We start from the raw sequence: 23,189 nt of genomic DNA on the forward strand, positions 1-23,189 counted from the left end.
TCTATTGGATCCCAGTTAGTAGATGCCTTGTTTGCATACATCGCGTCCTTTCCTGCACTTAACATAACCTTGGCATGCACCAATATATATGATCCTCTTCGACATAACTTTTGGCATCTCTTTTAATGCACGTATCATTTTTCTATTGCAACGCATGGTCCCAGTTGTCATTGTTTTGTATGGTGGTACATTATTGCATAGTCTGCATTATATTAATAAATGTTCGTCAGCTTTATCAAATCCCCAGTGTTATCAAATTCTCTTATCATTCCCTGACACATAGTTTGTTGTATTCTTTTGAACGCACCTTAGAAATATCCCTTCAATGCACTGTAATGCGATTTCAACACTCGTTTGATCTCGTCACATCCTTTAAATGGTTTATCGCAATAATTCTCCAACGTATGGGCACGGTTAGGATTGTACCGTAGCCCTTTAACTTGGCGTTATCGAAAAATTTATGATCTCTTCAGTGTATTATCACATTCTCTCTTCAGTGTATTATCGCATTCTAATAGCCTTTAACACCTGCGCTTTGTCATGGTGTGCACCTTCGATATATTCCCTTTATGATGGACTTTATTTGTAGCGTGTATATATTGCAATGAAGCGTTTGCATTTACACCATTTGTGTCCATCTCCAGCACAATGTAATATTACTATTCGCAACAAAGATATAGCCTTAGTATCATCAAACTTCCCAATGATGATATATATGACTCTCACAACATTTTGACATGCACCATTGCAGTGTTTTGTATTACATTATCCCTTGTGCATATATATATATATATATATATATATATATATATATATATCTTTGCAATTTCACATTGTATGTATCCTTGCAATGCATTTGATATAGTTGTGACATATGTCACCAACCTTTGGAATCCTTGCTAAATGGTGTAGCTTGAAATATTTTCCAGCATGTCATAATATAATATAAATTAGTGAGCTTATGAGTTTGTACAATAGATAAGGGAATCAAAAGTATGTCACCAACTTTTGGAATCCTTGTTAAATGGTGTAGTTTGAAATATTTTCCTACATGTCATAATATAATATAAATTAGTGAGTTTATGAGTTTGTACAGTAGATAAGGGAATCAAAATCACAATCTAATTAAACTAACTAGTTTTAATACATTAGGTTTTGCAAAGTTCAATAGAACTTTATGTAATTTTACAAATATAAATAATAAGAATGCTTCAAAGATATTTCTTAAAAAAACAATATGTAATGCAAAAGATAGAGATTTGAAGACCTAATCTGGCATGCAATCAAAGCTTTTCTTCAAATAAATTAACACTGGAGCATATGAACACTTAATGGGATTAATACACAATTCATCTTCTAATATAACAAAAAATGTCATGAAATGCTAATGATGGTCCCGGAGAGGCAAATCAAAGAACAAGAAACTAGATGGAATATGTCTAGCCACACCATATACATATCTTTAATTTGAAATGCATACCATATGGATATGAAGCTTTCCAAAGATGTGAATGAAGCAACACTTATGAAACCCTAATGTGCTGAGAAGAATGTAAACTAGGATGAAGTAAGGTAGGAAATGTCATGAAGACATGATCATTAATAGGGTTTGATGACAGCTAAGTGATTGAAGTATCTTACCAATATAGAACACAATCATAACCCTTGGAACCTTGAAAGAGAAGAAGGGGGGACCCAAACTTTGAGTGCTAGGCTAAAATTTTGGGTGTTGTTGTAACAATTACAACACATGGCAAACCACTGGTTAAATCCAACATCTCTACCTTAGTCCCTTCAATAGATTGAATCTTAAGGTGATATTGAATTAAGTACCATGGGTACCACTTGAGTTACTTGACCATTTATAAAAATTGCCATTCAATTGTATTCATCCCTATGTCTTATTAATCTTTAAACACTACATCAACATCTCACACATGTAAGTCTTCAACAATGACATAGAGAACATGATAGAGAGATTATTATATTCAGAATTTTAAAGTGATTTTCTCGTGTTGTTGCATTTCCAGCAAGCCTACTGATCTCCTCGGTGGAGTCACTCAAGAAATCACAAGCATAGCTTCGCTGCAGGCATGCCTATTCATTACCTCGTTGAAGTTGCTTGCATCACTTCTCTGTGCAGGAAGCCTTTCTCTTCCTTTACCCTTTGTTTAATTATTTTTCTTTTAGATGCACTTTGGCATAATTTATTAAGGCGTTCATTATTCCAGGACAGAAGAGGGATCTTGACTTACTTTATGGGAAAGAGAGGTTTTTTCGTGTTTTACATAAACTGAAAGACATTATGAATTAGGTCTATCCTCATCCTTATTTCCACATCACGTCTCCAACCGATAAGTGGACATTAGAGCATAAAATGAAATATTATGACCAATTCAAAAACAAACTTCAGGTTATGAATATAGGCCATAAAACTTATTAGAGTTCCCCATAGGTATTAAATCATATTTTCCTTGTTAATAAAGTAGACTCGTGTATAAATGATTGGGACCAGCTTTCAATACTAGGTCAACAAGATGCTACCTCCTTGAGTGACCATAAAAACCATACACGACCATAAATGAGATTTCCACATTAATGTCAAGGAAAGTAAAGAAGTTAATGGAAGCTCTTTAGGGGTCATTATGTACAAACTTGCAAGAACATGCCAAGAAGAAGGCTCAAATGGGAAGCGAATGCATTACACAAGGAAATGATTGAAAGGAAATAAAGCTAAATGCAATGTAATGCAAATAAGAAGCATATGTAAATCAAAGAGAAAATAATGCTAAAATGCAATAAATGAAAACAACCCAACAAAGAATGAAAATTTTATGCAATGAAATGTAATGCAAGAAGGTAAGCTAAATTCAACTAAGAGCTATTTCATTCGTATGCAAACAATGTAGAAAGTACAACTACTCTAATAAGAAAATTAACTACAACAAAACTTAAATCATAATCTAATTCAGAAAAAAGAACGGGCTCATGTGAAATCTAATTTCTAGTGAAGCCAATTGAGTTGTTCTTGACCGAAAAACAAAAGGTGTAAATCATCAATACCCGTATAAAACAATGTGCAAATTTAAGAATATTTACTTGTATAGCTAACACAAAAAATAAAATGTCTCACCTACTAACAGGTAAGTGTGCCATAAAAGCTTTCTTTAACCAAGTTGCAATTATATCTCGAGAGACAAAATGATAAACATAAGAACCATGAAAACCTCCCACAATTGTGCACTAAGTTACACTTTTGTTCAAACCAAGCACACGAGAGAATAGAGGTCGCTTGTTTACAAAGGATATGCTATATAGGAGTCCTTTAACCAATCAATAATTCGATCATGATATTCGAAATCGCCATCTTGAAAACCTTGTATAACTTGCAAATATGGGCATTCATTTAGTGCAATGATTCTATGGAGATAATCTCATGAAGAAACTTGTATTTGATCTTGTTCAAAAACCTTGTCAAGATCGTAAGGGCCTGACATAACCGTCAGTGAGAATTGGAGTGCCTCAATTTTCTGGTAAGTATCTAAACATTTAGATGTTGGTCGATCAAACTTTAGTTGCTTTTTGAAATCAACAAATGTAAGAAAACAACTATCATTAGATATAATGGTGGGATGATGACTAATCGAATGACAGTTTTTAAAGCTAGTATTTTGATCTGATCAGTCTCTTAAACCATAAGATTCTCCATTTTTCAATGATATAGTTGAATCAATTTCACAAATTCTTCGAGTTATAGTATCTTCCTCTTCGCATGCTCATGATTGGAAATCAGTTGTTTCTCCTTTCAAATACAAGATATTTATCACCTTGTATCCAATTACAAACTAGACCAACAATAAGGAAGTTTAGGGGATTAAAATTGATGGTTGGCATAGTGGATTCAAAAAACTAGTCAAGATACAAGGAATAGTGAGAACATGCTGACTGTAATGCCTCCTCCCACATTTATCCAAATTCACAAGCTTTCCAAGATAAACGTGAGACGAGTATCACTATGAAATGAATCAACGTCCAAGTTCTATTTAAGGAAGTAGGGCCTACAAACTGAACACTTACTGACATACCATAGGGACTACAGATCACTTGGGAGCTAGACAACCACTCCAAGTGATTAATCCTTGAGCTGGAACATTTTTCTCTGACCTAGATCCATAACTGCACCCTTGATACTACATCCATGCAGTTGGAATCCTATAACTACACTCACAGGCTTGTCTCCATGCGGTTATGACCCAAATCCTCCAGTTATGTGCATTCAGTTCCAAGATCTAAGCAACTTTTTCAAGCTATCCTCTAGACCACTACCTAGAACTACTTGTAACTTTCCAAAAACATAGAAAAGACAATAATAATGTTAACCATTCAAACTCAAGCAAGAACTTGACCTAGACATTCCTGATCCACATCATACATTTCGTCAAACATATGGTAATTGTGTAAGCTACAGGTCATGAATGCATATTTGATCACAAAATAATAGTCTTCATTTGAGAATCACCAAGAAGGCTCTAATCCCTCTCTAGTTGGTTGTAATAACACCTGTTATCCCATGCATTCATCAACCATTCATTATCTTATCAAAACATGACAAGAACCATAGATACCATAAATCATAAAACTGACATATAAAGAACATATAATCAACATAGAAACCATAGCAAATCAAACATGATAACTAGTAAGAGTGCTCATAAATAACAATAGGAAAATAACTCTGATTAACATATCAAAATGCCAACCAATTCAAGGACTTTGACGTACCACCCAACCATAGATTGGGCTGAACCAAATCTCTCTTTCAACCAATCACCCCCGTGCCATATTCCAAGCATCAATGTGGTATCATAAGGGTTAAACCAAAACAAAACCAACCAGGGCTTAACCACCTCAACCCTCAACCACAATGATTTCACCTCTATGGTCGAGAAATCACTAACATCAACCAGATATGTCTCTTGTTGGCATTATGACACAAATTTGGCACTATGACACAGGTGTTGTCCTTGATGGCAACTCACTCAAATGACAGATCACAGTTTAGACTCACAGAATGAAGAAAATAGAGGTATACACAGGTTCCCCACTGATCATGCTACGTGTACACGCGGGTTAGCAGACCAAAAGGAGCATATAACGTACACACGCACTTTCATAGAAGGAAAGGCGCGTAAATGTTGGAAAACTAAGTTTTGGTCCGTGGTATTTGGTCCATGGTATTTTGATCCATGGTATTGGTCCAAGGTATCTGGTCCGAAGTGTTGACCCCAGGTATTTGGTCCAAGGTATTGGTCCTAAGTGGTTTTTGGTCCATGGTATTGAGTAAGGCCTAAGACTATAAAAGGAGGAGAAGATCATTAGGCAAAGGCACTCAAGCATTGAATATCTGATGAAGAGCAAGATCTAGTATACAGGTTATTGGGTTATGGTGCATAGCTGGATCTGAACCAAGGATGAACCTTAGCGCTTGATAAAGGATAAGATCTAATGATGGGTCAAGATCTTAAGGCTTGAAGTGAAGTATCTTTATGTGATTTGATCATTTATCTTAATAACTAGTGCATGTTGTAGTCTGTAAATATGACGATCTAGGTATAACTAAAGTCTAGAATTGTTGTAAAGTTTAAATCATCATTTATAGATCTGTACGCAGGTTTGTCTTGAGAAAAGTGCGTATGCACATAGGTTCAACACATTGAAGTAGCGTATACCTCATAAAATATGTTTTAGCTGCCTCTGTTTGCTGTTGTAGTGTTCTGGGTTCTGGTTATTGTATTCTGGTTACAGCATTCTGAAAGATCAGATTGAAGGGTTGTCAAAGTGATTGGTTGATTCAGTTGTGGTTGGTGCAAAGGAGATTGGTTGATTTGATGATTGAATGATGCTATTGATGGATCCAATTTGAAAATTTATGAAACGTCACCCTTGGAAGAAAAGAGAAGGTTGTAGCTTTCTGTAGGTCGGCACCTACATACTAGTAAACATATCAGTTAGTACAAGAGCTAGGGGTTGTAGCTCCCTTCTAGAAGAAGCTGTAGAATGAGAGAAGGTTGAAGCCTTCTACAAGTAGAAGCCTGCGTACTGGTATAAGACTGCACCAGTACAAAAATTGTAAAAATAAGTTTCTAATTTAAAAAGAAGATAGAAACGATTGCAGCAGGTGGTTTTCACCCACATTGGGTTTCCACCTTATATCTTGTGTTCATGTGTGTGACTGTCTGTTCTATTTTTGATGCACCTAGTTACTGTTTATATGGTTATGATGCATTGATTAAAGATCAATATATGATGAATTAACTGAATAATAATTTTGCAAGATATACGCTAGTTGCCTTAAACACAGTTGTGTATACACGCAAGTTCCATTAACTGAAGTAGCGTATATGAATCTGATTATGGAAATGAAAAATTATTGACTTGCTAATATTGATTCACCCCCCCTTTAAGTATTATTTCCAACATCTCTACCCAAGTTTTCCTAGGCTCCAACAACTAATAGCTCAACCCACATCCTTCCAAGGCTCCAAATCATTTGTTCCAGCCACAGCTCTAGGGACTAGTAACTCAACCCACCCAGGGCTCCATAGCGTTTGTCCCAACCTAAGGCTCGAGGAATGAGTAACTCAACCCAAATTGTTCCAGGGCTTCTAGAGCGTTTGTTCCAACCCACAACAATAAGGAACATGAGCACCAATCAAGAAAACAAGTAGAAAACTCACAACACCCTGGCTATCTAGGAAATGGCAAGGCTAGGATGAAACCACTATCAATCCAGGAAAATATCCATGCCAATGACAACACATAACCAAGGAATCACACGCAAATACCATGCCTCCAAAAATCAACAAGGAAATAACACATGCAACCTATTACCTGTAAGGTATCCCTGTTGTATTTGTTGATTCAATTGTCTCCTTGCGTTCCCTTGATTTCCTTTTCTTTCTTTCTCCAATCCAAGTGAATACTAGAATTTTCTGAGAATGCTCGAAGAATTCTCTAAGTGTGCATGAGTATGAGGGAATGGGAGAATGAATGAGAAAGCCAGAAAATGAACTGACAAAAATTATGAACTGATTCTTTGAAGTATTCTTATCATTCATGCCTCTCATTTCTTCATTTTCCTTCTAATTTCCCTTACATGCAAATTTGTGTCTCTTCACCTTCTTTTTCTCCTATTTTCCTTTATTTTCATAATTAAAATGCCAATTAATTCCTCTTTTCCTTTGTCAATTTCCATAACCATAAATAATCCACAAGTGATGCCCACAAAAGTGTTTTTCCCAACATTAAGCTTGGAATACCTGTCCCATTACCTTGGTCTTATTTTATTTACATAGAAAATCAACCAATGGTTATTACAAACCCCTCCCTGTTAAGGGAATATTGTCCTTGGTGTTCAATGACGCTTATAACAAAAAAAACATGATTCCCATGGAGCTTTATAACCCAACTCGATGTCATATTTACGTCATACCAAACTGTTGAAACCATGAACACCATACTACTTATTGGAGCTTTATAACACAACTCGATACAATATTTACAACATACCACTTATTGGAGCTTTATAACACAACTCATTGTAGTATCTACAATACACATATGCATAAACATAAACCAAAACACATAAATCAAACTCATATGCTCAAGAAACAAATAAAGAAGGATACATAGCCCACATTTGATCAGTCATCTCCCATGTAGCTTCATCGGGCCCAAAGTGCTTCCACTGCACTATAACTTGCTCGATTGCTTGGTTCCAGAGCATGAGTTGTTTTCACTACAATATGCATTGAGGTTCTGGATGGAATTCTCCCTCAGGTTCTGTTAGCGCTTGAAATTTCGCCTCAGGCTGAGAAAGGCAAACTCCAAGGCAACATCAAACCACTTAGCCTCGTAGCTAGCCCTACGGGGCAGGAGAGGGCTCTCTCCAGTATATCTCAGCAAAGATCTTCAAAGGGCGGAGATAACCAATAAAGAACACTGATTTTAGGCTAGTAAACTGATAAAAGGTTTGATTTGAGATTTTTGGGATTTTGGTGGAAAATCGGGGAAAGGCAATTTTGGGTGCGGGGATTGGACACAGTTTTTGCAGGGGGTTCTTTGGGGCAAGGTAGGAGACTGTATTGATGCCTTTGAAAGAGTCAGATGGGTAAGAATGACTGGTGAGGAGCTAAGGAGAGCAAGTAAACACCTTGAGTTCTCCTTAAACAAATGAAAACATTGATATTAAGCAAACTTAAAAGCAGAGCATGGCAATCATGAATTCTACTTTAACACTTCATTTGCCTAATTTGCAGAAGGAAAAGTACGAAGATGATTCACATAAAAAACTTACAAGTACAAAGAGAAACACACCATCAATACATGTAACCACAGGAATCCCAAAAAGGACTGCAAAACCCTGGTCTTTCTTCCTTTGCCAAAATTGCAGAGATACAATGAGTAATACAATAGAAGCTTTCTCCCTCAAGAGTCCAACCATGAAAATGACCAAGAAAGTACATAATATAGGCAATCTAACATCTTCCTTGCCTCTAGGGGTCGAGCTCACTATCCTAGGAGTTGTTTCAACCAATTCCAAACTGAGCACTAAAATCTAGGCAGTCAAAACAACTTGCCTCTATAAGCTAGGACACCAATTCATTCATTAAATTTTTGCCTATTTCATGAATGAATCTTCTATAAGAGATAAATAAGTGTCAAAGTATCATAAAATTACATCATTTACAACAAGGAGGATCAAAATCCACTCCAAAAAGTCAAATCCAGTCAAAACTGCGTTTTGCTGCGCTATAGGTGCATTTCTGTGAAAATTGCCCAACGCGTAGCGCCCTGATTCTAAACGCGTAGCGCGCCTTTGGAGCAACTTTTGAGGCACTTCCAGGTGTCCAAATGAGGCAAAAGTGGGCTTGTTGGAAATTTCTGGATGTCTACTTTCCAACCCAAGTGGAATTTCTGAATTTGGTGTCCATTTACCCCTCCAAAATTGCAATCTCCCAAGACTGCTTCATGTGTGTCAAAAAGGTGGCAGAAAGTCATTTTTTGCTTGTTTTTTGACCTTCTGGAGGCTCAAAACTTGATGGAATCTCTTGGAAATTGCTGAGCAAGTGTATTTTTGCATGAAAAATCCAAAAATTCTGAGTTTTTGAGAAATGGACTTGCCCATCTTCAGGGTAGCGCGCGGCGCGCTACGCGTTGAGGGCAAAAACCTGTGTTTGGCACAAAAAATTCACAATTGACAAAATTTTCTCCAAATTTCTTGAAATTTGGGCTGGGAGTCCCCAATCAAGTACCATGCTCAGTCAAAGAGGCTTTGGCCAAAATTTGGAGTGGATCTGGCCTTTTCTGTCGTTTTAGTGCCTTGGCCAACCTCCTTGGATCTGGCGATTGTATTTTTAACATTTCTTTAAAACCATGACACCTGTGAAAAAGGTGAAGGAGGTTTTTCTTCCTTGGCCTGTTGTGGACAAAAAACTCTCTCAGTTTTCCCAAATTCATCTTTGATTACTCTGAAACATCTTTTGAGTGAAACTGATCCCGATGTGTGAAACAAGGAATTTCGTGGAAATGAAGCGAAATGAAGGGGATAGGGGGCTTCTAAATTCTTGGGGAAATTTTTGGGAGTGGGGAGGGATGTTAGGAAGTAGGGGAAAGTGGAATCTCAGAGATTGAGCGAGGGGAAGGGGTCCAAAAGGGCAAAACATAGGCCAAACCTAGAAAATTGCCAGGTTGTAGCTAGAAACTAGGGTTTGTGCAAAAATGAGGAATTTGGGGGATCTCAGTGATGGAAAGTGTTTGATAAGGTACATGAAGGATAGGGGAAGGTGTATGAACATCTGGATACAAGTTTTGCTAATGATTTGACCATTCAAGAGAAATTAGCTTTCAAAACCCTAGGAGAGGGAAATGACCTTGCCTAGGTGCAACTGAAGCATGAACAAGGTGTAAAATGACTCATTAGACACTGACATGATAATGAAAACCCTATGAATGATGATAAACTCAGCTGATAGGTGACATGGACCAACATTTGGACAACTTTAGAAGGAGTGAAAGCAAATCCTAGACCTAATGCCTAGTGACCAAATTTTGCTTGAAAACTCTTTGAAATGACAAAATTTGACCTTGACACTCTGAGACCACTTTGTAAGAGCATATTTGATCACTGGAGGAAGGCTGGAAAGACTGACACTAACAGGTTCCACCTGCAATACATAGTAATCAATCACATCATCAACATCCTGGACATATCTTTTAAGCGATGAAACATGGAAAACATCATGGAATTTCAATATTAGCGGGAGTGCAAGTCATTAGGCCACTGGTCCAATGCCCTCAAGGATCTTAAAAGACCTACAATACCAAGGTGCAAACTTGGCACATGATCCAATCCGCAAGGAGCTCCTCTTGGGCTTAATGTGCAAATAAACATGCTCCCCAATCTGAAACTCCTTGAATTCTCTATGTTTATCTACATAACGCTTCTGCCTATCCTATGGTTGCTTTAGATTCCTCTTGATAACCTGCATTTCATGCTCCATCTCAGCCAACATCTCTAGTCCAATCAACACCCTTTTCACTGGATCACTGAGGTTGATAGGAGTATTACAGATCACCCATAAAGAGCCTCAAATGGAGTCATCCTCAATGACTCTTGATACCCATTATTATATGCAAAATCCCCTAGTGGAATATACTCTTCCCACTTCCTCTATTGATGCATGACATACATCCTCAACATGTCCTCCAAAATCTTGTTAACCCTCTCTATCTATCCATCTGTCTGTAGATGATAAGTTGTATTGAAAGCTAACTTTGTCCCCAAGCTTGCAAATAACTCCTTCCAAAACCTGGAAGTGAACTTGGCATATCTGTATGATATAATCTTCTTGGGAACACCATGCAACTCACTGTCTCCCTGATGAATATCTGAGCTACCTCACTAGCTGAATTTTTAAACTTCACTGCAATGAAGTGAGCTACCTTACTCAACCTCTCAACCATAATCATGATGGAATCATGTTGTCTTGATTTCCTCAAAAAACCTATAATTAATTCCATGGAAATGACCTCCCATTTCCATTATGTAATCGAAATAGGTTGCAATAAACTAGATGGATGCTTGCATTTAGCTTTCACCTGCTGAAAGTCCAAGCACCTTGCAACAAACTCAACCACATCTTTCTTCAAGTTCAACCAATGATAAAACTTCTTAATTGTTGTCAATGTATTTTTATATCCCGAGTGACCTGAATACGACTTGAGATGAAACTACATCAAGATAAGCTTCTTGATCTCACTACTATCCGACACATAAATCCTATTCTTGAATCTAACCAAGCCATTTTTCGTGAGTTGATACTCCTCATCCCTATCACCTTCACCCTACCACCACAATATCTACTTCATTTGTTGGTACCTATCATCATACTGCCCTGCATGCAAGATACAGTCTTGAAAATTCGTCCCATAACTCACAATCGAAATATGATTCACCTACACTCTGCTACTAAGAACATCTACAACCCTATTCCCCTTTCCCTTAATATATCTGATCTTAAATTCAAACTCACTGAGGGTAGCCAACCATCTAGCTTTCCTGACATTCATATTGGTTTTTTCAAACATATACCTCAGTCCATTCTGATCACTCATCAGAAAAAAAACCTCCTACAAAGGAGATAATGTCTCCACATATTCAATGCGTGAATGATAGCTTCTAACTCAAGATCATGAGTCACATAGTTATGCTCATGCTCATTCAACTTCCTTGACTCATAGCATACCACCTTCCCTTCCTGCATCAGAACTCCACCAAATCCTTCCTTGCAATATATGTACAAAGCACAAACTCCTTATTTGGATCTACAATCGTCAAAACTAGAGAATTTTTAAGTAAATTTTTCAATTGCTCAAAACTAGCTACACACTCCTCATTCAATTCAAACGTCTTCCCTTTTCTCTGCAAATATGTAATAGGATAGGCAATCCATGAGAAATTCTTGATGAATCACCTATAATAACCTACTAATCCCATGAATGATCAGACCTCATCCACATTCCTAGGAGTTGGCCACTCCATGATAGCTTTAATATTTTCCAAGTACACTGTTATCCCATCCTTGTAAACGACATGCCACAAATAATGAACCCGAGTCTTAAAATATTGCACTTTCTGAGCTTGGCATAAAATTGATGCTCTCTTAGCAATCTTAACATTGCTTCCAGGTGCTCTACATGGCCTTCCTCATTCTTATAATTTATCATTCTATCATCATCGAAAATTATCATAAACAAGTCCAGATAAGGACACAACATACTTTTCATCAAACACGTGAAAGGGTTTTAGAATTAGTAAGACTAAATAGAACCACCACAAACTCACAATGCCCATACCTGGTACGGAATGCAGTCTTGTAAATATATTTTTATTTGATGCGTACCTAATGATCCTGATCTCGTATTAATCTTTGATAACATTGTTGCTTCTTTCAACTAATCAAACAAATCATCAATCCCTGGTAAAGGATACCTGTTCTTGATAGTCACCTTATTCAACTTTCTGTAATCAATGCACAATCTGAGAGTACCATCCTTATTTTTCACAAACAACATTGGTTCACCCCAAGGCGATACACTTGGCCTAATGTATCCCTTATCAAGCATTTCCTTAAGCTGCAACTACATTTCCAACAACTTTGGAGTACTCATTCTGTAAGGTGCCTTTGATGTTGGTGTTTCTCCTGGTACCAACTCAATAGAGAAACCCAACTCTCTATGAGGAGGTAACTCTTAAATCTATGTTGGAAACACATCCTAAAACTGCTGCAAAACAGGGTACCTCTTCAAGACTTCATCATCCTCATCTTCCTTCCCTTTGTCACTAGAAATATGTATTGCAAACAATACACATACCTTTATGCAAATTGCACTTTTCCTACATATCTATGACCATTCTCACTGATGTAGGTTCTTCTTTCCCTACAATATTTTTCGTCTCCATCATCATTCAGGCACTCAATAGCCTTATCATAGTAGTCCACTTTAGTTCTGTGAATGTACAACCAATCCATGCCTAAAAACATATTTATGGACCCAAAGGAAGCACATTTAAATGCGTTGATGTAGGCATACCATTACAATCAAATGCACAAGCTTTCACCTAATGATGAACTCTTTTCTTGGTCCCTGTAGCCAACTGCACCAGCCAAGATTCTGCATGCACTTCTTTATTCAAGCCACACTTATCCACCAAGTCAGGACTAACATAACTATAATTAGGTCCTAGATCAATCAAAATGGAAACAACTCGATCACAAATCTTACCTTCCATATCAATAACGGATGCTTGATGGTCCACTTTCCTGTTACCAAGTGCTACATAGATCCAAGGAATACTTTGGCCAATATTCCCAACTATCTGTGCCTCTTAAGCATTGTAAATCTAAGATCTTCCACCCTGATGCTATGTTAGGTCCCTATACTACTAGTGTAGACCCTTACTTTTATTAGTGCAATCCCTTTATTGTATTTTTGTTATTATTGTGCCCCATAGAAGCCCACTATTGTTATTGTTGTGCCCTTACAATATTATTGTTATGTAGGCTTTGATTATATTGTGACCCCTAAGACTCTTATATATAGAAAGGAGGTCTTGTCATTTATATCATCCAAGAATTATTCATTTGTGTAATGTAAAGGAGGTTGACCCCTCGAAGAGGCTAATTTCAAAGTCGTAGATTTATCTATTCTTCTATTTTATGACTTGGTTGCATAACATTTGGTATCAGAGCTTTGGATTCTAGGGTTTCGTTGCTTCAAACAGGACATCGTGGAATTTTCACTATAACTTTTTATATACAAAGTTTAAGAAGCTTAAATTAAAACCCATTTGATCCGAAATATTGGTGACCCTCATATCTGAATTTCAGATCTTGTCTCACTATATTTTCGGAGATATGATCCAAGGAAGTTAGAGTTTTTGTAGGCTCCAGAATTCCATCTCAAATAGGTGACCTTGGGAAAAGCATCATAACGTTCTCTCTAAGAATCGGATTCAAATTTTGTAAAAGTGATAGAAATAGAACGAACTATAGTTTGTTGTGTATCACTTTCAGGGGCGAAGGTCAAAATAATGACACGTGTAACTTCATACAATTTTGCTCTACTGAACTAGTCTATAATCAGGTCATCGTGGGAGATTGGGCATAGCTCTTTTTTGGAGAAGCCAATCTTGATCAGACTTGTTGGGTTTGAAAGAGGACTCATAGGGATACCACGAAGAAGAAGAAGAAGAAGAAGGTGTGTAGTTTTTTTTTTTCTTAATTGCATGAGTATTGTTTGAAAAATTAGTTGAAGTGATTCAAAGGGAATAGTGAAGCATAATTATCATTAATTGATACCCTAAAGAAATAAAATGGAAACACCTAGTAAGAAACCTGAAATCTCTACTATGACTCATGAAGAAGAGGAAGAAATGCAACATGATATATCAAAATTACGAGACCAAGTGCAACAAATTTCACTCTCACAAAAAGTAACAGAAGCTAAGATGGATGGTTTGAAGAATGGCATGGAAGCTAAGATGGATGGTTTAGAAGAAAAATTGAAAGGCAACATTGAATATTTGAAGAAAGACATGGAAGGTTTGAAGGGAGGTTTGGCAAAGTTGCTACAAGAAATGCTTCCTAATGGCGAAAAGGTAGTAGAGGAAACTCATGATGAGAACAAAAGAAATGTTAATCATGATTTCATAGACTCTAATGTTGGATTGAAGACCCACCATATTCCAAAGATCGATATGAGGAATTTTGATGGCAAGGATCCCATAACATGGATACTATAGATAGAGAAATATTTTGATCTCCATAATCTGTAAAACACATAAAAGGTACGCATTGCAACTTTATAGTTAGAACCAAATCAGTTTGTATGGTATCGATGGCTTTGCTCTCATAAAAAATTGTCACTTGGTCATTTTTACGAAGGAAATGATAGCATATTATGAGGATACAAATAGCAACACCTTCTTTAGCCAATTGTTAAATATCAAACAAAAGGGTTCAATGGTGGAGCACATTGAGGACTTCCAAAAATTGAATACAAGGGTTAGGGATATTCTAGAGGAGCATAGGATTGATGTCTTCATAGAGACTTTAAAGGATAAAATCCAACATGAGGTTTATCTTTGGCAACCTGATTCATTGGAGAAGCATTCAAGTTGGAAAGAAAAATTGAAAGCAAAATTATGGCAACAAGGAATCCTACCACTCACAACTATAAATATGGAAGTGTCATTGCTCCTAGCCTTCCACAACCTACAAGGTTGACACCACAAAATTTGGAAGAAAAAAGAGCAAAAGGTCTCTGTTACAGTTGTGATAGAAAATACACTAAAGTTCATAAGTGTGATGATAAGAAATTAATTTACATAAACTAGAAAGAGGAGGAAGAAAAGGAAAAAGAAATGTCAAAAGAAGAGGATATACACTAGGAACCAACCCCAGAGAAAGAATAAATGAATTTGAACATATCTTGTAATGCATTGACATGAATTACCACTCATCAAACTCTCAAGATAGAAGGACATATCAAGAAGAAAAAGTTAAAAGTTTTGTTTGATTCGGGTAGTACCCATAACTTTATTCATTGTAAGATAACCAAGGAATTGAATTGCTTCCTATATCTAGCACTAGCTTGTAAACTAATGGTTGAAAATGGAGGAACCATAAATTGCTCTGTAAAGTGCCATAATATCCAGATATCCATGGGAGAATATGTATTGAATAGTCCAATGTTTTCCATTCCAATGGGTGGTGTTGATGTTCTACTAAGATTCCAATGGTTACAATCTTTGGGTATGATAGCTTTTAATTTTCAAGAACGTTTCTTGAATTTTTTTCAGGAAGGAGAGGAAGTTGAATTAAGGGGTATTACGGGGAAACCAGGAAAGATAATTGTCTCTAATGTCATGACAAATATTCTAAAGAAAGAACAATGGGGCGTAATTGCACAATTATGTTCGCTAGAGGTTCAAACAACGTAATGATCTATTTCTAGAGATCTCCAAAAAGTTTTAGACAATAACTATAAGATTCAAGTAGTGGAATATCACATTGAGCATCAACAACAAGTTCTCCAACTCTTAAAGGATAACCTCACTTTGGTGCAGAATCAAATGAAACAATAGGAAGATCAACATTGCAGTGAAATAAGTTTTGATGTAGGTGACTAGGTATTTTTACAGCTACAACCATACAAACAAATGTCCCTCAAGCAAGCTAAGAAGGATAATAAATTATCACCAAAGTACTATGGTCCTTACAAGGTGTTGCAAAAGATTTATACTATGGCATACAAATTGGAGCTTCCTGCATCTTCCCATGTGCACCTAGTTTTCCATGTTTCCGACTTAAAGAAGGTTATAGGTGACAAGCTCCCATTTCAAACAATATTGTTGGAACTTGACACGGAAGGAAAGATCATATTGGAACTTGAAGCAGCCACGAAAATAAGAACCTGACAACTACAAAATCGATCAATTTCAGAGTATCTCATCAAGTGGAAGAACTTAACCGCTGAAGATTTAGCATGGGAGGATGAGAATTTTATATAGAATCATCCATAACTACTCAAGCATTGAGGACAACACTTTTTTGAAGGAGAGGGGCATGTTAGGTCCCTATACTACTAGTGTGGACCCTTACTTTTATTAGTGCAACCCCCTTATTGTATTGTTGTTTCTATTGTGCCCCATAGAAGCCCACTATTATTATTGTTGTGCCCTTACAATATTATTTCTATGTAGGCTCTGATTATATTGTGACCCCTAAGACTCCTATATATAGAAAGGAGGTCTTGTCATTTGTATCATCCAAGAATTGTTCATTTATGTAATGTAAAGGAGGTTTCCCCCTCGAAGAGGCTAATTTTGAAGTTGTTTATCTCTCTCTTTTTCTATTTTGTGAGTTGGTCTCATAACATGCTATGGACAATCCCTCCTGTGATGCTCTCCACTGCAAGTCCAAGATTGCAAAGACTTCCTGCCATCGCCTTTGTTCTGATCCTCAGGCTGATACCCATGTCTTTTTTCAACTGCATTGAAGTTCTTGTACGACGCTGCATTCTCCTTGTCACTTGCATCTTGTGGTATTCCTCGTTTCTTAACCCACTTTCCTGTAGTCTTTTCATTCCCTTTCCATTCATTCTTAGGCTCGGAATTACGCTTAGACTCCTCATAACAATGCTTCAACTTCCCAATGAATTCCTCCAATTACCAAGGCTCATCATACTCAATCCAATCTTTGAATGCTAACAACAATCCACTGGTGAACCTTTGAACCTTTGTATTTTCATCCTTGAGGTAGGGCTCAACATCTTCAGAAACATAGTCATGTACTCTTCATCTGTCATAGAGCCCATCTTCAACTCATAGAACTCCTTAGCCTTTCCATCGTAATATCTCTCAGACAAGTACTTCTTTATGAAGAGTCTTGTAAACTCATTCCAAATCAGCTTCTTTGTCTTGATGCCTTTAACATGCTTCACATCTTCCCTCCAAATATGTGTTTTTCCCTTGAGACTGAAAATAGCTATCCTAGCTTTCATATTCTCTATATAATCATGCAATTCGAAGAACTTCTTCATCCCAAGTAGCCATGCTTCTACATCTTCCAGTTTCTTAATCTCTCCATCAAATGTAAGAGGCTTGGATTTCCTGAACTCATCTGGAAAGTACTGCCTCTCACTCCTCCTATAAGGACGATGGAAGTGATGAAAATGATGTCTCTTTGAAACAGAACTAGAATATAACCCATAAGCACTACCTCTCCTATTAGGTGTATCCAACCATCTTCCAACTTTGAATGTGTCATCTCTATTCGACCTATATCCTGATCGATAACTGCTGCCATATGCCCCATTAGTCCTTTCCTCATGTTGATGACTAATATGTGGTTGTCCCTATCTCTGTAAATCTGAAAATCTCTAAATGATTAGTGCATTAACCTCGACTTTCTTTTCCTGAGCTCTGGAAATCCTTTCCCGTGACTCAATTATCTTTTCATTATCTACCTTGCAACTTCTGATTTACGCCTTCAATCTTCTCAATGTATCTGCTATATCGTGAGAGTACTCATCTCCTTGATGCTCAACTGATCTATAAGGGGAGTCACATGAACTGTAATCCACCATTTTGCTCGTCATATTTGGTATTGTACTTTCAGACATGCCATGTTAGATAAACCAAATATAATCATAATCAAAGCATGCCTTAGTGAAATTCAAGGGAGGCTCACAAATCAGTCCAGATTAGCACGCTATATACATACATACATACATACATACATACATACATATATATATATATATATATATATATATAATGACACCACCATATTAACATCTCAACATCAACATCACGATGACACAAGACTGCGACAATGACCATCACAATGCATGCACAACAAACACATTGACAACTAACATGCATGCATAACAATCAAATCTAGCCCATCCAATCCAAGTGTCTGAACTCGGGAGCTCTGACACCACCCTGTAACGCCTCCTCCCACATCTACCCAAATTCACAAGCTTGTCAGGGTAAACATGAGATGAGTGTCAATATGACATGACTTGACCTCCAAGTTCCAGTTAAGGAAGTGGGTCCTACAAACTGAACACTTACTGAAATCCCACAAGGACTACAAATCTCTTAGGAGCTAGACTAACCCCAGGTGATCAATCTGGAACCATTTTTCTCTTATCTATCTCCATAACCACACCCTTGGCACTGCATCCATGTAGTTGGAAGCCTATAAATACACTCACAGGCTTGTCTCCATGCAGTTATGAACAAAATCCTCCAGTCATGTGCATGTGGTTCTAGGATCTAAGCCACTTTTTCACGTTAGCCTCCAAAACACTCCCCAAAATTACCTGTAACTTTCTAGAAGCATAGAAAATAAAATAACAATGCTAACCATTCAAACCCAAGAAAAAAATTGAGCTAGACATGGCTGATCCACATAAGACATTTCGTCAAACATATGGTAAATGTGTAAGCTATAGGTCATGAATGCATATTTGATCAAAAACTGATAGTCTTCATCTGAGAATCACCAATAAGGCTTTAAGCCCTCTCTAGATGGATATAATAACATTTTTTAGCCCATGCATTCATCAACCAATCATTGGCTTATCAAAACATGACAAGAACCATAGATAACATATATCATACAACTAACATATAACCAACATAGAAACCATGGAAAATCAGCCATAATGTCAACATGATAACTAGTACAAGTGCTCATAAATCACAATAGGAAAATAGCTCTTATTAACATATGAAAATTCCAACCAAGCCAAGGACTTCCACGTACCACCTGACCATAGATTGGTATGAACCAAATCCCTCTTTCAGCCAATCACCCATGTGCTATATTCCAAGCATGAATGTGGTATCATAAGGGTTAAACCAAAACAAAACTAACTAGGGCTTCCAGAGGCCGAACCACCTCAACCCTCAACCACAACAATTCCACCTCTATGGTCCAGAAATCACTAAAATCAACCAGATTGGTCTCTACCCAAGTTTTTTAGGGCTCGAGGAACTAGTAACTTGACCCACAACCTTCTAGGGCTCTAGAGCGTTTGTTCCAATCACATCTCGAAGGACTAGTAACTCAACCCACCAAGGGCTCCAAAGTGTTTGTCCCAACCCACAGCTCTTGAATAAGAAATCATGAATTAAGTAATTTGATTACTCAATCTTACCCGAAGCAAGGCTTCAGAGGGAGCGATAAAAATCCCTGATGACTTTTCCTACCCAATAATTTTTTTAAGTTATGGCAGTTGGGTATGATGACTCCGATGATCTATGTTGCCTCAGGAGGATAGGTTGCAGTTATCTCGAAGTTTATGGATGGAATAAATATGTCAATTATAGTATAAATATATAATAACCGATGATGTTGATCCTCATGTGAGTTGTCTCTTAAAGTCAAGGTGGAAATACCTTACCATGTTGCATGGTTCCCTGCACTTAAAAGTTGCTAGTCTGCATTCATATATCTTGTGGATCCTTGTTTATGCATATGGATAAGCCTCATATATTGGACAATTATTTGCTGAGATATCCTTGTGACTCTAGTGCATTATAAATCATTGCTAGATTGAAGTCTGTGACTCTAGGAACTCCATTAAGACTGAATGAATAAAGCATATAACATGGACATCTAAGTAAACTCCATAACAGTCATTTATGCACACATTGTTGTATACTTCATAGTAGGATTCAGAAAATCTTGTATCTTACATATTAACAACATATACCAATTTATATGATACAACAAGGGACATTTTTGTTTATGGAAGAACATTACCAAGATTATGGCATGCTTAATTACAAAGTGGATGGATCTTATTGCCAGATGGACACTTTGCACGCTTGAAAGACAAGCTTAAGCCTGTGGTTTCCCTAAGTAAGAGGCAGTAAGAATAGTTAGATATTTTCATCAAGATATGCAAGAAAGGATAGCCAATTGTTGCTAAGATCTCTGTTGTAAATCAATATGTTTGTAGAAGGTTGTGTATGCATCTATATGTTGCTCCGATCATCAATATCATCTTCAAGATCTAATCTTGATTTCTAGAAAGCAGCCTAGCACTATTCCCTTTATGAAAGGATCTTTGGTTAAGATGGAACATTGAGCTTTGGGAGCTCTTAAAGACTTTGGGTGCTTATTGAGCTATGAGCAACGATAGAGTGAGTGGTTCACCTTCCCCTACAAGTGCGTGGTGTACAGGGTGAGTGGTTCACCTTCCCCTGTGACAAATGACATGTGTGTAGGATGAGTGGTTCACCTTCCCCTACGATTGATGACACATGTGTGTAGGGTGAGTTTTCCACCTTCCCCTATGATTGATGACACGTGTGTAGAGTGAGTTGTTCACCTTCCCTTACTATTGATGACAAATTCATAGGACTAGTGGTTCACCTTCTCCTATGGCATATGAGAAGGATGAGTGGTTCACCTTCTCCTACGGATACCCCAGTGAGAGATGCATTCAGGCATCTGCTTTTGGACATGTTGGTGGGATGTGGTTCATCCTTTCCCCACATGTAGGATTCTCATTCCCTACGATCGATGGTTGACATGTTGGTGGGACATGGTTCATCCTTTTTCCCGCGAGTAGGATCCTTCCTACGTTTGATTGGTTGGAATGCATGTAGGAAGTGGTACATCCTTTCCCTACTCTCAGTGATTTGCATGCGCGTAGGATGTGGTTTTTCCTTTCCCTACGATGATTGTGATATGTGACTGTAGGAGGTGGTTCATCCTTTCCCTACATATGGTTATGACATGTGTTTGTAGGATGTGGTTTCTCCTTTCCCTACGTGTGGTTGTGAGCGGGATGTGATATATTCTTTCCCTACTGGTGTTCCTGCATCATCCTCCCCATGTAGTCCAGGATACATAGGAAGTATCTCTCATCTAGCCAATGAGCTGGGAAAAGTGGTTTGGGACCATAGCACTACCTATGGACACATCGTGTACTGTCATACTCCCTATGTCTAGGATGTTGATGTTCAACAAGCTTGATCAATTCAGATCAAGTATGATTTCAGTTCCTCACATGGTTATGTGGACTCGATGGAGAGTTGTAAGGTTTTGTGACTCACTCTTGATCGATTCTTCTTCATTATTCATATCAGTGTTCAGCAGAGCAAAGATGAGATGAGATTCAAAGATGATTCATGGTGACAGGATGCCATGATGATTGGTATAAATGGTTGATGGTTTGACAAGTGGAATTCTCCCTAGTTGAGAGGAAGTGTTAAAATTAGAAAATAGGGAAAATTTCCACTTTGGATTTCTCCTTTGAAGAAGATAATTATGGCATTGAATTCCTCTTTTCAAGAGGACCAAAATAGACCTAAATATCGACAAATTTGGATAAGGAGAAATATGTTTTGAATTTATGTTCTCTCACATGTAAATTACCAAGGTCGGCCTCTCCTCTATGTCATCTCATCAAGCCCAATAGACATGTCCCTTGACCCACACCGAATTGTATAAATAAATGTGCCTTCACCCTCATTTGTATACATCCATTTCTTATTATTCTCTCTGAAATGGCTGAGGAAGATCTTTAGAGAAGGTATCAAGGTCAAGATCGGGACTTGTTTAGTCTTCTTCATGAACCGTGTTCCTCAGGGAAAAATCCAAGGTTAGTATGGAGGAAGTCTGGGCTTATCTATGAATAATTTTAGGCTCATTCATCATCTTTTACAGGACCAAGTTAGAGCAGATAGGGAGCCGCACTTGGCAAGGGTTATTGGATGGTGTTTTTGGTATATATTTGTATGGGTATCCTCTCCAACAGTGAGCCACACTCCTATTAACATGGTTCAGATAAACCACAATACTTGTCACAGAAGGCCGAGAGATTGGTTTTCATCATAGCTAGGTCGTGGGGCTAGTATCCATGATCAGGTGGACTGGAAGGCTTATACATTAGTCAAGATCTACTATCTGAAGTGCACAAAATATTGCGAAGGAAGGCCCTAAAATGGGAACTAAGGGTGAGTAAGTGAGTTAAATCGACATGAAGTAAAACCTAACCATAACTCAGTCTTGAAGAAGAAGTTTCCTTGAAATTTGGACAATGGTATTGATACTCATATCGGCAAATCTATGGTTGTACTCTCTCTTCCTCTGCTAAACATTTGATAATAATAATAAGAATAATTGATTAAGGGTTTCCGCCATCTTGGGATTTTTCCCTGGCTTGTGCCATATCTTTGTGTTCTTTTGGCTCGGTTTGTCTTCTACATTTACATTTAATGTTCTTTCGTTAGTTACTGGTGGGTTATGGTCCAATAAAATTGATAATGAAGTAACTAAATAAAGCGGAGAACATGTTAACTCAAATTTTAACAGTATAACTATATAACTTAAATAATACTAACAATAAATTATGTATTTTATATTATTTTGGAGGACCATTCTCAATATTGATAATGATCCTTCAATAATTAATTAAATTTATGATGCAAAGAGAATTATGTATTGCATTAACTGTAAGTAAAATTGTTGGATAAAAGTGAAGAATATCTCTAACATATTATAAAGTTTTTTGTGTGAATTTCAATAATTAATATT

This window comes from Pinus tabuliformis, chromosome 5_2 (assembly GCF_031772625.1).
Source record: "Pinus tabuliformis cultivar Carrire ecotype Pingquan chromosome 5_2, CPIR1, whole genome shotgun sequence".
Classification (NCBI taxonomy): Eukaryota; Viridiplantae; Streptophyta; class Pinopsida; order Pinales; family Pinaceae; genus Pinus; species Pinus tabuliformis.